Source organism: Equus caballus, chromosome 4 (assembly GCF_041296265.1).
Source record: "Equus caballus isolate H_3958 breed thoroughbred chromosome 4, TB-T2T, whole genome shotgun sequence".
NCBI lineage: Eukaryota > Metazoa > Chordata > Mammalia > Perissodactyla > Equidae > Equus > Equus caballus.
The window spans coordinates 37,420,313-37,437,220 of record NC_091687.1 but is presented as its reverse complement, the minus strand read 5'-3'; the positions used below and the strand labels follow the sequence as shown (position 1 = coordinate 37,437,220).

Genomic DNA, 16,908 nt, shown 5'->3' with positions numbered 1-16,908 from the left:
ATTTCAGCTGGACATAGGCTAACACATAATATAGGTATTTCAATATGTCTCTACAGGTGTTTCCAGCGTTGCTTTTTGGTGTCTTCATTCATTTCAGGTTAAATTACCTTTTCTTTGGCTTCTTTAATAAATATGAAAATAAAATATTTCTGTAAGTTCCATGCTAAAACTCCTGTGTTGGATTACTCTAGATAATACATTGAAAGTCCATAAATGTTTCATAAAGAATCTTATAACTGGATAACACTTTCAGTTATAGCTGCTTTTTGTTGACTATATTTATTACTTAGAGCCCAGGAATGATGGAAATAAAACAAACAAGCAAAGAAAAGAAGGACAACACTAAATGATGTGGAAGCATTAATATTAATCACTTTTCTTAACTTTCACAAAAGGGTAAAACCTCATTGCATTGGCTGATTCCTTAAAACTTTATCCATCTTAGAGACAACAAATTGATACGTTAAGCCCCCCACCTCACAAAAAAAGAGAAAAAAGTTTTCTCAATTTAAAAAGTAACACACACTAAACAAAGTTTTCGACTTAAGCAATACTGAGCTCCTATATTTGTCTTCAAATATGAAAGTTCTTAAAGCCACTAGTGGCCTCTTCTGGCAGCTGTGGTTTCACTATAGGAAAAAATAAAAGGTGGTAATAAATGAAAAGAATTAAGGAGAATTTTTTTTCCAAAGTAGAGGGAAATTTTACTTGAGATCTATGTTACAGTACGTTGAATCGACAAGTGCACTATATATACCCGGATTCTATTTTTGTCTCAAAACCTACTTAGGAGTTTGACTTTGGTCATATTGCTAAAATGCATTTGAAAAACAACAGGGTTAGATGTTATCTCCACAGTCACTCCCAATCCCAAATTTAAAGTCCTACCTATGTTCTTAACATGAATTTATGATAAAGCTTCAGAACTAATTTTTTCAAACTAAATGTTTGAAAAAAAGTAGAAGTAGAAGGAAGTGTGCTAGGGAGGTATGTATCTATATTTCTTGTTTCAAAATGGTGACCAGTTGTAGCAAATTATACTCACATTCAATACAACTTCTCTCTTTTCCCCCAGTAGGGATGTTGTCCATACACTACAGACTAAAATACACAGACACTAAGCTGGTTCCAGGATAATAGATATTACTAGAATGTCAAAAATAATATATCATGTGTTGAATCCTAAAAATGTCCCTCTTAACCTTCACATTATCTAGTCATTATCTAGCCGTTATCAACATATTACTGATGAGAAATTATATTACATGTAATAAATGTGGATGAAGTTCACAATCTCATATTGGTATAGAAATTGACCATTTATAGATCACTATCATAATACATTTCCTAGATCAGAAAAGGTACTGAAAAGTAATAAACATATGAGTGAATGCTTTCATAATTTAATATCTCTTTAAACCGGAACTAATGATGCTCACTTTTACCCAAATACTGGGATAATTTACCATATTCCATAAAAGACAAGAAATTATTTACAAAAACAGTTTCCTATTCAGAAAATAACAATTTTAAACAAAAGCAATAAAACTTTTGTTTCTTCATTAATTTTAATTCTATTTTCACCACCTTCAAGTTAAATACTGATAAAATCATGAATACTTTATATTGCACTAGCCATTGTTTTACATACATTAGTTTATTCCAAAAGAAGAATTGTTTTTAATATAAAATTGTGAAGTGTTGAGTTCATGTCACCTAGGAAATGTTCTGTGGGCTTCACTTTCAGGGTTTAGCACCAAATTTAGTATGTATAGGTTCAAGAACAGTGTTGACAGGGCTTTTTCTAGATGAATCTTACTGGGTTTTAGAAACTGCTTGATTTCAGAAATCATGCTGTGTTACTAATCAGAGCAGAATTGCACAATATGCTTTCACAGGCTGCAGAGGTCTCTCTGCACAGCTGTGGGAGTCAGTCCTCAGCCCGTAGGTAGGCAGAAATCACCAGCCCTTCCCCTCCTGGTGAATGGAATCCCAACCATGAGTCAATCTTCAGGAAAGGTAAATTCGAGTGCCAAAGGATATAGTGTCCTGGCAGGATGTTCAGCTTGTCTAAGGGGCACAAGTGAGTAGCAGGACCTGAAAATTTCAGTGTTTGTAAATAGCACAAAATATCCAGATTCTAGTCTTAGTTCTGCTATTTATTAGCTATGTGACTGAGCCTGTTAATTCCACTCTCTCAGCCTCAGTTTCTTTGATTAGCAAATGGGATAATGATACAGGATGACAGTAAAGACTGGGTGCTATAATGTACTTAGTATGAAGAGGGCATTTAGTTCAGAAGCCAGTTTAATAGTTATATAAATAATGACTATTTCAGGAGACAGAATAATCAAAAAGCCAACCAAAAGAAACCACATAGATGGTTATTTTACTCTTTGATAAATGTCTTTATCTTTCTGTTCAGTGTCTTATAGCTCTGGTCTGCTTATTCATATAAAATATGGTACATCTTTTTTGCAATATTAGGTATGTTCCATTTTACAACCCTGTGTTATTTAACGGTCATTGATAAGCTTAATGTGAATTTCTCTCAGTGATTTTGATGCTAAAGTCCTTAATTGATCTTTTTATAGCTGGAGAATTTTATTTTGTAAGGGTTACTTCAGCAAACTGGAAGTACACATAAGGTTTTGAAACTACTGCAGAGCATAATTTTTAAGCATTCTTCAAGATGTCACTACATATGGTTATTCATCACCACATCCCAGAGCATGTCAAATTTTATTAGTGTGAGAAGATGCAATGTGACAGGAGAGACCCTAGTGAGCCTGATTTACTGCACACATGCACACATACAAAGTGTAACAAAGATATCACATGAAGTGCCATCCCAAAGTGCACATGCCAAAATTATGGATTTTATAAGCCAAATTCAATTAGAATAACTAATTCTCAATTAAGAACTCCTTAAAAAATACATGTAACAATGGGTTATCCTAAAGGATAGTGTCAACTCTGGAATTATCATTGTTTAAACGTATCAAGATGAAGAGAAAGTGATGAGTAGATTTGAATGCCACAGCATCATTTTGTCACAAAAATGCTTTTATGTCATCATTCAGCTAGGTAGTTAAACCTTTATACCAGATATTAGCTTGATTTGGACTCTTCTTAGCTTTGAGAGCTCATAAAGTGTTCCAATGTCCCTTTAGGAAGGATGGCTGTGTGAGGAAGTTTTCAAATATTTTATAATTGGTTCTCCTTCTTAAACCTTCCCTGAACTGATGCAGGATTGTAAACGAGGGATGCAGATTTTTTTATTCTACCCTGAATGTTTTCCTCTTAAAGGATTATTGAGTAGGAGCTATCTAAGTACTTTATTCCAAGTCATCAGCATAATTCTATACCCATAATTGAAGATTTCATGAGTTAAGTATTAGAAGTAAGAAAGTACTCATTTATTGAATATTATCAGATGTTAACTTAGGAAGTTAGTGAAGAACATTAAGGATTTGTAATAATAGAAGCCACCACTTAATACATTCCTACTCCATTCTGTGCTTTATCTTCACCATCTCACAGTTCTCATGACAATGTAATGTTACAACCATTTACAAGTGAGGAAACTGGGGCTCAGGCTGACTAGGTAGTATGCCCAATATCAGAGAACTAGAAAATGGCAAAGCCAAGCTCTATTCAATTCCAAAGCCATTACTCAATTCACTCTGTACCATGGGCTCTTTGACACTACAAAGATCTGTGGGCCAAGGGATTTCCAATTGCTCATCCATTTGGTCTTCTTTCAGTATGCACTAGCCCAAGCTACCTCCAGATTTAGGTTGGAAACTAGGGCAGAGTGAGCTTGTAGATGTAAGTGGAGGACTGAATGATTAATGGCATTCATTTTTTATTTGGCCAACACTTGTTAATATTCTTTTTTGCGCATGGTACCATCCTTGAGGTTGGGAATAAAGAGACGATCAAGGAAATCCATTGCACTCAAGGTACTAGAAGCCCCTGGGACACCATCCCCAGGAAAATAACTCAGAAATTTATAGTGGAGCCCTGGAATATGTAGCTCTTTTGTTCAGAAGTTACTCAGGTTATTCTGGTAATCAGTAAGTTTAAGAATAAGCTACATATTATATGATAAGATAAATATTTTCTAAAAAGTAATGACGAAGTTCATAGAAGGAAGTGGTTAATCTTTATTGTGGTTTTAGGAAATGTGTCACAGAATAGGCACATTTGAACAGAGTCTTGAAGAATAACTATCCATTCCCAGGTGGAGAAAGACACATGTAGGGTTGTGAAAGGGAATTTTTAACAGAGGGAAATCTTTTTCAAAGACATGAAGGAGAAAAAGTGGAACTGGAGAAGAGAAGTAATAAGTGTAGAAGGTAAACTTAGGAAAATAGTTTAGGGTCATATTATAAGACAACATATGCTTTGATAAATATAAACTATAATTCACTGAGGAGTTTGTAGGCATTCTAAGCAGAAGAAAATTTATATTCTATACTATTATTTTGGTGGCAGTTAGAGGGAGAATCAGAGTGAGTGAAAGTAGGACAAAGACACCAGTCAGAAGGACATAGCAATAATCAAAGTTAGAGAAGATGAGAACAGAAACCGACACAACGGTCCTGGGAATAGAAAAGAGGAAATGATCCCAGAGGCGTTTCGTAGATGAAGCTGACAGAACTTGGCAGCAGAATGAGTGTGGTGAGTGAAAGGGGGATACAGGTGTAAAGGGTGACTGAGAGTTTTAGATTTTTAACCTTTGAGAAGGTTATGTGGAGGGCAGTACCTTTAATTTGAAGAGAATACTGTGTGATGATTTTCTTTTGGGAGATGAGAAATTCAGTGACAAACATTTTGAATTGAAGAACTCTGTGGAATATTTGGTAGATGTTTGAACCAGAGTCTGGGGCTCAGAGATGAGTTTGACGCTAGAGCCAAGAAAGTATTTCAAACAGAGTCATACAGTAAGTTTGTTGAGATACACCCTTTTGTTAAGACCCAAGTTAGCGTTAGGATTAAGTTAGAATTGTTGTTATAAGAACATCCCTAAGAGGCTTTCTGAAATTAACACATATATTCCAAAATAGTAGAAGAATAGGCTATTAATTTCCATGAACTGTATTTTATGCTGTCATTAAGCTAAGTATATTTGGTAAGTTCATCCAATTCACAGTATCAACATCCAGTATATTTTCCATTTCAATTTCAATTACTTATTCTCTGACCTTTTTGAAAGGAATTTTTCAAATCAAACCTGCTTTCCTGTCTGGAGTCAAGTTCACACCTGACTTGTCTTTTACTTTCTGTATATAAGTAGGCACGAACAAGAGAAAATGAAAAATATCTGAACCAGACACTAGAGAAACATTTGAACTGATGTAGCTCCCATTGACTTGGTTTATGAGCTCATTTGCAAAGTGAGGCACATCTGGGGAGCTGAGTGAAGCACCGTATGGTTAAGTCTAGGAAATCTTGATGTTCATCTACACCCAATCTATTGTGCAATGCCCTGTCACTTGTTCATGTTAAATGTCAATTCCATAGTATACACAGTCTTAAGCTTTGGATTTCATGACATGAGTATAGAGCTATGCTTATTTCACTACACTCTGACTTTCAAATACAGCTTTTTGTACTTAAAAATTTTTCTTCACCAAACATCGTGGGTATTCTATTACCCTATCTCTATAACAACATTCACCTTTGGAATGGCTCTTCATGACTCAGAGAAAAATGACTGTCAAAGATAATTACTCCACTGTGATTAGTGAATCCTTTCCAAAATTGCAGTCACCAGATTGGAAGTCTGATAACTATTATAACATCAAAGACTACTATTATCAAAAGGATTTATTCTTTACCATTTTGTTGGAAAAAAACCCTGATGTCCCATTACATTTTAGTAGGTGACAATATGTTCATCAAAGAAGTGTTTTAGTACCTGTTTTACAGCTTATGAAAAGAAAAGTGACAGCTACAACAATCAAAACTATTCTCACTAATGGTGGATGAAAATTGATAGCTGAGAAAGATGAATCACTAATTAGCTTAGGAAATTTTGATGTTTCCTTTTCATTACACAAGATGTGTTAATTAATTTGTATTTCAGATAACACAATTTTGGCTTAGAGCAATTTGAAAGAATAGGAGAAAATTTGAACTTAACTATGTACAACCTAAGCCTATCCCATATTTGCAGGGAGCTACCCCAGGTACTTGTTTTCAGCGAGTCATATTTTATTTGTGTCCTTGGCCTAAATATAAACAGCATCACCAGCAGAGAGCCTGTCCCACATAAGTTTTGCTCCTGCCTCTCCTCCTACATCTGTGCTAGTCTCAAGTGCATGAGGGCAATTACTGTCAGGTGTGTAAGAGAAAAAAGGAAAAAGGATGAAGGACAAATCCCACAACTGCTTTTCCCTCTTCCCTCCTTGCTTACTGGTTATCAAGTTCTGAATCATTCTCACTGCAGCTATGAAATGCCCAGCAATTGCCATCTTTGGAGAAGAAAGGTAAGAGGTAACCACACGAGCCTATGTTATCCTTGACAGGAGTAGAGCTTCAGTCTTTATGTATGCAGGTACCACTATTTATAAATCTCATTTTTTTGCAAACTTAGAGATAACTTCAAAAGGAAATATACTTTTATGTTGTCTAAGAGAAATGGCACAAAATAAGCATTTAATTAAAGAGATTAATAGTAATATAATAAATCAATAATAATAATGATGATAAAAATCTCTCCAGAAGAGGTAGGCTTCTACAAAGAGAAAGACACAAAGAAAAAGAGTCAATGCTTTTTGGAATCCCTGCTATGTCCCTGGCATTTTCCCATGCCTTATCTCATTTCACCCTCACAGCACTATTCAGCAATCCATTCTATTACTCCCATTCAATAGCTGTGAAGTGGAATATCAGAAAGGATTGTAATATTATGAGTTTGTGCAATTGGAAAATGTCTGCCAAGATTTCAAAGTCTGGTTCTCCTGCAGATACCAAACTGCATCTTATTAAAGAAATACCATTTTTCATCTATTCTCTTTACGTTTATTCACTCATTATAAATTATATTTTAAGTACCTCCTATACACAGGCAAACAGGGGTTTACAAAAATAAAAAACATGTTTACTGTCTGCAAGGGGACTATAATCTATGAGAGGGGACCAGGCAAACAAACAAACAGGTGAGATCACAGCATAAATGTTGTAAAGGAAGTAACAGGAAAGCGCAGAAAGGGAACCGGTGCCGGGAAATAAATTCCTCCTGAGAGAGGGGAGCTCAGGAAACGTCTTAGAAAAGGCAATGTTTAAAGAAAGTGTTGTGGAAAAAAGGCAAGTGTTCATAATCAAAGAAAAGCATTCTAGGCAAAAATCATAGAATGAGCAATGGCATAAAGACACGAGAGAGACTGTCACGTTTAGAAAACTGCCAGGAGTTTGGGATGGTAGAAGAACCACATGCAAAGTGGAGCAGTGAGAAACATGCTGGAGAGATCGAATCGAGCCGGATAACGAAGGGCCCCACATGCCATGAGACAGACTTGATTCTGCAGAAAATGGAGAAGAACAGTGGCAGAACAAAACGATCAGGTATGCATTTAGAATCCTTGCTGACAGCAGAGTGAAGACGGAGCTGAGGATATGAGGCTGGGAGCTGGGAGACCAGGTAGGAGTTTATCTCAATTATCCACGCGAGAGCTGGTAAGATATTCAGCTAAGCCAGTAGTGTGGGTTTTTAGGCGAGAGATGATGTTTTAGGAATGTGAAGTTGTGGCATTTACAAAATTAGTGACTATTTGAACATGGGAATTCCGGAATGGATAAATATGGGCTGCCCCTCTTCTTTCTGGTTGGACGATAAAATAAATGTGTTGGATTTATCCAGTGTGAAGTAACATGGACTAGCCAGTCAGACACCAAACCAAAAGCTGAACAACTCCTCCCTCTTTCCTTTCTGTGATCCTGTTGGTTTCAAACCATCTGGAAGCTCAGTCTCCTTTCTTCACCCCTCCCATATTCCTGATTCTACTGGAGCTGGTAAGGCAGGTCATCTGGGTGAGTCCTTCCCAGGTTTCAAACAACCAAATGATAAATGAGCTTTCAGAGCACATGTTATTTTCATGCTTATGGTGAAAAATAAGATTTGATATTTACAAAATAGTATGGTTTCGAATCTTAGTTCCTAATAATTTTTGTCATCATATCTTTTTTATTGTGGTAAAATGCACATAACATAAAACTTACTGCCTTAATCATTTTTAAGCGTCCAGTTCAGTGGTACTAAGTACATTCATATTGCTGTGCAACCATCACCACCATGTATCTCCGGAACTCTTTTCATCTTTCGAAACTGAAACTCTGTATCTAGTAAACAGTAACTCCCTGTGACCCCCTCCCCCCAGCCCTTGGTAACCACCATTCTTTCTCTTTTTCTTTTTTTTTAATCTCCCCTTTTCCTCCACTTTCCATCATCTGGTAACCTTTACACCCAATATTGAACCTGGAGGACATTATACTAAGTGAAATAAGCCAGACACAGAAAGATACGTTTCGTGATCTCACTTATATGTGAAATATCCATATATATGTACATACATATTGTATATGTATATAATGTATATATTTGTGTGTATATATATTTGTAATATATATATAAAGCCACATTCATAATAATAGAATAGAATTGTAGTTATTTAATAATATTAAAATAGTTTATAATCTTTATTTAAAAAGAGATATGACATTTCTGTTTTTGTTGTTGAAATCTATGCGTACACTCACAGATGATATTCAAAATGCTTAAAGACTAAGGGACATAGGCAAAGGCCAGTAAGAATAGATGGCCAGTGATATGGAAGAGACCAAGGCTTTCATATCCCGCAGGTGCTTGTCATCTGAACATTAGCCTACACACGCTCAGGATATCTGCAAAGAGCAGCAGGAGTAATTTAGACTACATTTAGGAACAAGAAAATATCCAGGTGAATTTATTTCTGTTGATAAGAACAGCAAGAAAATAAGTAACTATATCTTGTACTTTTTATAAAGAAAACAGCTTTTTTGTTGAAAGAATGATGTAGGCTTATGAAAAAATTTAAGCAATAGAAAAGACTGACAGAATAAAACTTTAAATCACCTAAAACTGACAAATAACAATCATTTAAAACATGTGAACATTATTTTAGACCCCACTTTCTGCATATATATGGATAGAATGCTCAATGGATTGAAAAACAAGATAATATTTATACACAAGTTTTAAATAAAAATGTTTTAATTTTATTTGAATTTAGCAGAAAAAAGGAAGTACATCGAAACACAAATTGCTGAGCTTCAGAGAAATGGTTTTCTTTGTTTTAGTTGAAGTATAGTTGACATACAATGTTACGTGAGTTTCAGGTGTATAACACAGTGATTCAACATTTATATACATTACAAAATGATAACCATGATAAATAACCGTCTGTCACTACACAAAGTTATTACCATATTATTGACTATATTCCCTATGCTGAATATAACATCACCATGACTTATTTATTTTATAACCGGAAGTTTGTAACTCTTAACCCCCTTCACCTATTTCACCCAACCCCCTACTCCCCTCCCCTCTGGCAACCACCAGTTTGTTCTTTGTATCTATGAGTCTGCTTGTATTTTGTTTTGTTTGTTTTTTAGATTCCACACCAAGTAAAATAAGTCAGAGAAAGACAAATGTTTTCTTAATAAGACCTTTGAGTTCTCAAAATATCTCTTTAAAGTAAGGACACATTTTTTGTAAAGCAAATTGGTAGTTTAAAGAAAAAAGTGTTGTAGTCAGCATTAGTTGACTCCTTTCTATGAAAGATAAAGAAATTAGCTCCCTTAGCTTACTTAAAAATATACGGAAAAACTCTAAACAAAATATGGTCCAAGTTAGTTAATCCCAGGAACACCAGGGGGGTTTAACATGGACTCTTCTACTAGAGTAATTCATATGTTAACAGTTAAAAAAAGAAAAAACAACAAAGGATCATGAAAATTGATGCAAAAATAATTCAATAATATCCGACACCTGTACACAACTAAAGCAAGCAAACCAATAGCCATTCGAACAAAACCACATCTGCGTCTTGTGGTGTGGTCCTTACACAGTGTTCCTCCCTGGGGCCAGATCTTCCACAGCAAAGATGGCCTATGAGGATGGCCTCTCCCAGACCTCCCTCTCCCCTGCATATCAGTGCCCTGGATTTATAGCTCTAATCTTTGTCTTTTAGACAAAGCTCTTGGGGCTGTGCCACTTACTTTGAGAGAAATCACTTTTTGCACAAGGTCTGAGGAGGTTTACTTAGATGCTCATTCTCTACCACATGTTGGACTATATTCCTGAATACTTAACAGTTTCACATTTTGTAATAAATTCATTTACCGTCTTGCAGCCAGAAACACATTAAGAATGATGAAACTTAACAGCAGTAATCATGAAAAACACCTGTGGCCTTTCTTCTCAATGCAACAAATTATTTTCTGCGAGTCAGCTCTACCTTTGTGATTAAATTGGTTTTTGAGAAGAGAGACCACAGGTGCTTTTAATGTTAGTGTATTTCTAGATCGTAGTATGTGTCTTATAATTATATGGGAATGGCTGAATGATGTGCTAATGATAAATCAGGTTATTAAATAAATTAATAAAATAAATTGGACAAGTAGTTTCTAATAAAATAAAAACAATAAAGTTCACACTCTGTCTTTACTAGTAATAAAGAAATTTCAAGAGGCAAAAAATAAGTTTTGTTTTCCCCAAATTGTCACCAGAATATCAAATGCAGTATTCCAACTTTCAGACTTGGTGGTGGTTGGGAAGGCATAGATTTGATTTATTCTTCTGCTTTTAAATTTAATTACTTTGAAAAATCAATCAAAATAAACAACTTTTTTCACAATCTGATAATTTTATTTCTAGATATTTTTCATCTAACCTTTTTTCTCTCTAAAATGTCTGTTCTAGTACTAATACTAATATGTTATACTAATTCTGATGTACTAGCTTCAATTGAATTTTTAATAACCTGTCCTTTTCTCTTTAGACTAACACACTTTAAGCACAGAGTCTAATTTCTCAAGTGCTTAAGGTGTGGACTAGTTTTATAAGTAGAAACTCACCAAGTAATATTTAAAGACCTCACAACATTTGTACACCATCCAAAGAGCCTACCATGCACTCTGGGAAAGATCGGCCCCTCAGAAAGCCTGAGCCAGGCTCTCCTTCCTTCCACCTCCTCCAGAACACCGCTCGCTTTTTATTTTGACTCTTTTTAAGCTTTCCAATTTTGTCTGTTGGAGGGAAGCAATTTCCCAGCTCCATCTATTGACTGTTACTTGACAGTGACCTAATATAGAAATGTAACTAGAAATGAAAGGGATAGTAAAGGGATCTATGACTTCTATAACTCTTCTATATTATAAACATTCTGAAAACCCTGACCCTTTCCAGATAAAGTGAGATACAGAGAGTATTAAGCAACTTACCTAAGGGCAGAGATTTAACTAGTGGAAAAAATAGGACTGGAGATCAGGCCAACAGATTCCTAGCCCTGCGCTTCTTCTAACAAGACAACGTCTCTGTCTCTCTCAATGCGTTCACTGTATCATCTCAATGAGAATTAACATATTTGCTTACACATTTGTAGTTCCCTCAGCCCCACCACAGAATCATAGAAAAAGGTTTTCCAGTGGGACAGCAGTCTGCAGTATTGAAAATACTTAAAAATCATTATGCCACAGATCTGGGCCATTTAGAATGGAATCAAATCTAGTCCTAAAGGATACCAGCTGTCAACAAGGGATGTTTGGTAGCAGTATTGACAAGACAAATGTCAATGTTGCCTTCATATAATGTTGAGAACCCCTGCATAAGCCCCTTGCTCCTGCCAATTTGGTGCTCCAAAATGGGGATCTCCTATTTGCTTCCTTGTGCCAGGACTGCATGAATTTTTGGGAGGGTGAAATCTCTGAGATTAACTTACAATGAAAAGAGAATTTAGGATTTTTCTCACTATCTGTTAAATGATAACACTCTTATGTCAGGTTTTAAATAATGACTATTTTGACATTAAGATTCAAAAAGTGCCTTGGCAATTTTGCCATAGAATAGTTGAGAAGGCATAAGTTAATTCCTGTATATATTCATTCATTGCATATTAGTTGTGTACAAATAAACAAAATAACTCCATTATTAATATTAATTTATTACCAGTATTAGTGAACATAGGGTAACTATAATTAATTTTAATGGAATGACAGATTTGTGACTTTCTCTATATATTATTTTAAAAATTAAAAATTCTTGACCCAGATTTTGTTCTTGTATTTAGAATGGATTCTACTTGCAAAGATAAGATGGGTAAGTTCAGGGCTAGCAACTCAAATTCTGTTCTTTTGGGCTTGTTTTCCTAGGAAGCCCTTGGGAAATTGATTTAGAATACTGAATGGGAATTCAGTGAATAGACATTACAAATTTGCAATGGACAAATAAGATGTGACCCGTCCCAAAGACAAAATAAAAGGTTCATGCAGTGGGGTCAGTGGATCTAACTTCAATTTTAGCTCAGTGGTAACCTTCTGATGCCTTTTTCCACTGAGTGACAGGTTAAGAAGCCAGAAGCAGACAATCAGCCTAAGTCTTTAGGGCAGAAACTCAGAGTTTCCAAAGCCCTGGGAGTGACTCAAAGAGAACAATGTAATTCTCATAGTCATCTGTCGACTTGATTGTTTATGGCTAGCTTGTTCCTTCTTTAAGGAAGTAACAGAGAGAAAGGGGGTGAAAATTCAGATTTTTTAAAACAAACATATGCATCAGAGAATAGAAAAAATTGGAGTGTGTTCACATGAGGGCCTATTCAACAGATGTAGTCCATACAACATAATTTATTAGATTCTTCTAGGTATTGTCTGTCTGACAAAATGGGCTGTGATATGTGATTATTAAAAGTTCTATTCATAAAACTCTTAAGTGCCTGCATTTCAACAGCATAAGTATTCTTGAGTAAACCAGGTTCTTTTGATTTCTTTAAAGAAAATATTGATTTAATTTTCAAATTAGTCTTTATTTTATTCAGAAGATTACTGATACTAATATTTTAAAATGGATAACATTGTCTTAGAATTGCTTCAGTAATATAATTCATATTTTTCTGTTTATAGCAGAGGAAGTTAAAATTAAAATACAAATAAAATAAGATATTGAATTTTCTAGGAGAATGAATACTTTGCCTATTTCCCTTCCCTTTCCTGCTCATATACTCTCATTTGCTATTTGTATGGTGGAAAGTATCTGAAAGCCACATGGTATTTAGTTATACTACACACACTGGGAACACTTTTACTAGCAACTAATATGATGGAATAATAATTAGTAACAACAGCTAACATTTGTTGGAAAAGTACTATGTATGAGGTGCTCTGCTAAGCATTTTATAAGAAGTAACAACAATTTATAACAAGCCTACAACATAGATATTATATCCCAATTGTGAAGATGGGAAAATTAAAATTTAGAGAGGTTAAGTGACTTGTCCAAGATTACAGGCATCCAAAGTTGCAGAGCTGGAATATGAATCTATGTCAGCCTGACACCTGAGCATATTCTCTGTGTTCTACATTTCCTCTTGTTATACACATGTAAAATAATGTAATAATTGCTAGTCACTGTATTCAAGAATTTAAAAAATAAAGCTATTTATTTCAACAGGACAATGATTTTGACATTTTTTCCCTTACTATTAGACAATATTAGATCACTTTTCATATCACCTGCTAATACTTGCTAGTAGGAAAACAGACACAGGTGCAAGATGAGGAAGGGGATCCTCATCATCCCTTCATTGACAACAAAACCAATAGGAATCTGGTCTTTTCTCCCTAATATCTGGGTTGGAGATTCAGATGTTGATTAATCAATGGTTTGGAGCATACACATTAATTGTCTATATTATGATAAATTTTTTTCAGGACTTCTTATCAATCAACTTTGTGGTCATGTAGTTTTGTATACACTAAATTTTCATATATAGACCTTTGATTATACTACTTATCTTTAATACTTTTAATTTAATTTACACAGAGTTCATTTTATCCTGGTTCAACTGACCCACAGAATACGTCTCTCCTGATTACAGTCACCTCGACTATTCTGATTTCCTTAGTTTCAAAAGTGTGCAAGAGTTACTTCTGAAGTATTTTAAAGTGTACCATTTTAGGGATTGCTTGCTTGGATGGATGACTTTAGGAAGAGAAATTGACTTTCTGTTAATGTCTGATCGTGTTTATTTTCCATAAGTATCTAGGACATCTATGAGGAAGCTACCTCTGACCTGTTGATTACACCTGTTGCTGGATTTTAAATTTATTGCAATTTAGATGCTTATAATTTCAATACCACCACTCTTGGAAATTCTTGACTTGCAATTTCTATTGCCATGTTAATTTTCCCCACATTTAGATTAATGTCACATCCTAATATGTTCCTAAGAAATTCTGTAGTTTTACGGGCACATTATTGCATCCTACAAAATGGGCTTAAGCTATAAGATCTTTTTTCTGTCTCATTACTGATAAATGATCACTGATTTTCTTTATCCTCTTAATATCTAATTATATGAACTTAAATTTACAAAATTTACTAATTTACATATTTAAATTTACAAAAAATGAATCCCCTCAAAATCTTTGACCATGTACTGATGTTTACAGATGTTCATGTTAATAATGTTTCTAGGGGATGATAGTTTAATGCTTCCCTGTTGGAGGGTAATGAGTTTAAACTTATTTGGAACCTCAAGGATCTCTTTATTTGGAGACCAACTCACAGCATGATGAAGATCCTAGTTCATTTGGTATCGTGTCAAAAACTTATGAGAGTGGCTAATGCAGCACAGAATTCATGTATGGAAAATGTCTAATTTTTGTGACTTTAAATTTAAAAGTTAAGGGACAGATTTTATTTATTTAATTCCCTAACGTAAGCTTTACAGAACTAACTGAAAATGAAAAAAGAGGATTTATCATCTGGATTAGTGCACTGATCAATTATAATGAATGTCTGTGAGCAACTTAGGGAAGGAAACACATTTATTCATCATCTCTGTTCACTGACATGGAGCATAGGGTCCAACCCACAGTGGGAAATAAGTATATGTTGTGGAAAGAATCAGTTAATATATTAAGTTGATTATAATTTATGATTTTCTTTAAGATTACAATTAGTTTATAAAGTATAAATCACTCTTTAAGTCAAAATCTGATGGTTTTAAAGTCTGAATGGTCTACAACTAGAAAACCAAAGAATTGGTCATGTCTGCTCCTATCTAACACAGTACTGGATGCATTGTGTACGTAAAGTAAATATTTAATGTATGAATACATCAAGCAGGTCATTAAAGCAATCAAAAACTCAGTGATTAAACTCTCACACTATTTGGTTACAATCTTCATTCATTTACTTGTGATCCAATCTCTTATTCTTCAAATGATTGTCTTATCAAGAAATAACTATGGCTTCACTCATTAATTATGAATTGCCTATTTGTTACATATGAATAATAGCTCCCTTTCCTTTTCTTAGTTATCTGTAACATTGTTAATTGGTGATATTTTTTGAAATATTCAATATATGATCATGTATAATTTAATTTGATTTTTTTAAAACTGTAATGTCATTTTAGACTTCAGAGTCTGCTTGAAAAATAAAATTGAAGGTTGCAATTTCTTTTTTAGAAGAGTAGAATAATAGTAAATTCTCTACTGGATATGATTAACTTTGATCTATTCCTTACTTTAAAAAGAAAAGAACGCATGTTAGTCCATATCTCAAAGCTGAACACTATTTGTATGATATTTAATTTTTTTCTCAAAATAAAAATAACATGCATTTATAGTATTATCCATGGAAAATAAAGAAAAATATAAAGACAGAATTAAGTTCATGTGACGTTTCTGAATGAAATCAAAGTTTCTGTGTTTCGGTAAGTGAATTAAAATATATGTTCTCTGCTATTGGAGAACTGTGGAGGTTTCATAAACTCTACAAACAGTTTAGAGAGATGACGAGATATTTTTCATTTACCAGGAGTAATTATGAGTAGACACTCTTTAGAAAGAGGATGAGTGGAATCTAATGTTATTAGAAAGAATATATCTACAAGACTTTTATGTATGGTATGTTCCAGTATTACTTTTATACCAGAATTAATTTAAGGTAATTGCCATCAACTCATGTTAGAATAATGGGAAGAGAATGACGTATACGTATTGTGTGGAAATTGGAAGGAAAAAGTATTCTTGCAAATCTCCTATAAATTATTTTTGTACTTAAAATCCTTGATTTCAAAAGCAAAGGAAAATGTCATACCCAATAAGATAGTAATTATCAAAAAAAAAAAGGAGAACAGAAAAAAGTGTTGGTGAGGATGTGGAAACTGAGAGAAACTAGAACACGTGCATTGCTGGGGGTAATGCAAAATGATATAGCCAGTGAGGAAGACTGTATGGTGGTTCCCCAAAAAATTAAATAGAAAATTACCATATGACCCAGCCATTCTACTACTAGTTATATATCCAAAAGTACTGAAAGCAGGGACTTGAACGGATATCTGTACACCAATGTTAACGGCAGCATTATTCAGAATAGCCAAAAGGTGGAAACAACCCAAATGTCCACTTATGGATGAATGGAGAAACAAAATGTGGTAAATACATAAAATAGAATATTATTCAGCCTTAAAAAAGAATGAAATTCTGATTCATGCCACAACATGGATGACTCTTAAAAATATGCTAAGTAAAATGAGTCTGATATAAAAATGACAAATATTGTCTGATTCCACTGATATGAGAGATCTTAACTAGTCATATTCATAAGACAGAAAGTAGAAAAGTGGTTAGCAG

At 34.3% G+C, this 16,908-nt stretch overlaps 1 protein-coding gene across 1 annotated transcript in view; it reads right to left on the bottom strand.

Annotated features, from left to right (window-relative positions):
* ZNF804B (zinc finger protein 804B) overlaps nucleotides 1-16,908 on the bottom strand; it is a 501,979-nt gene that overhangs the window by 126,909 nt on the left and 358,162 nt on the right. The window lies entirely within an intron of this gene.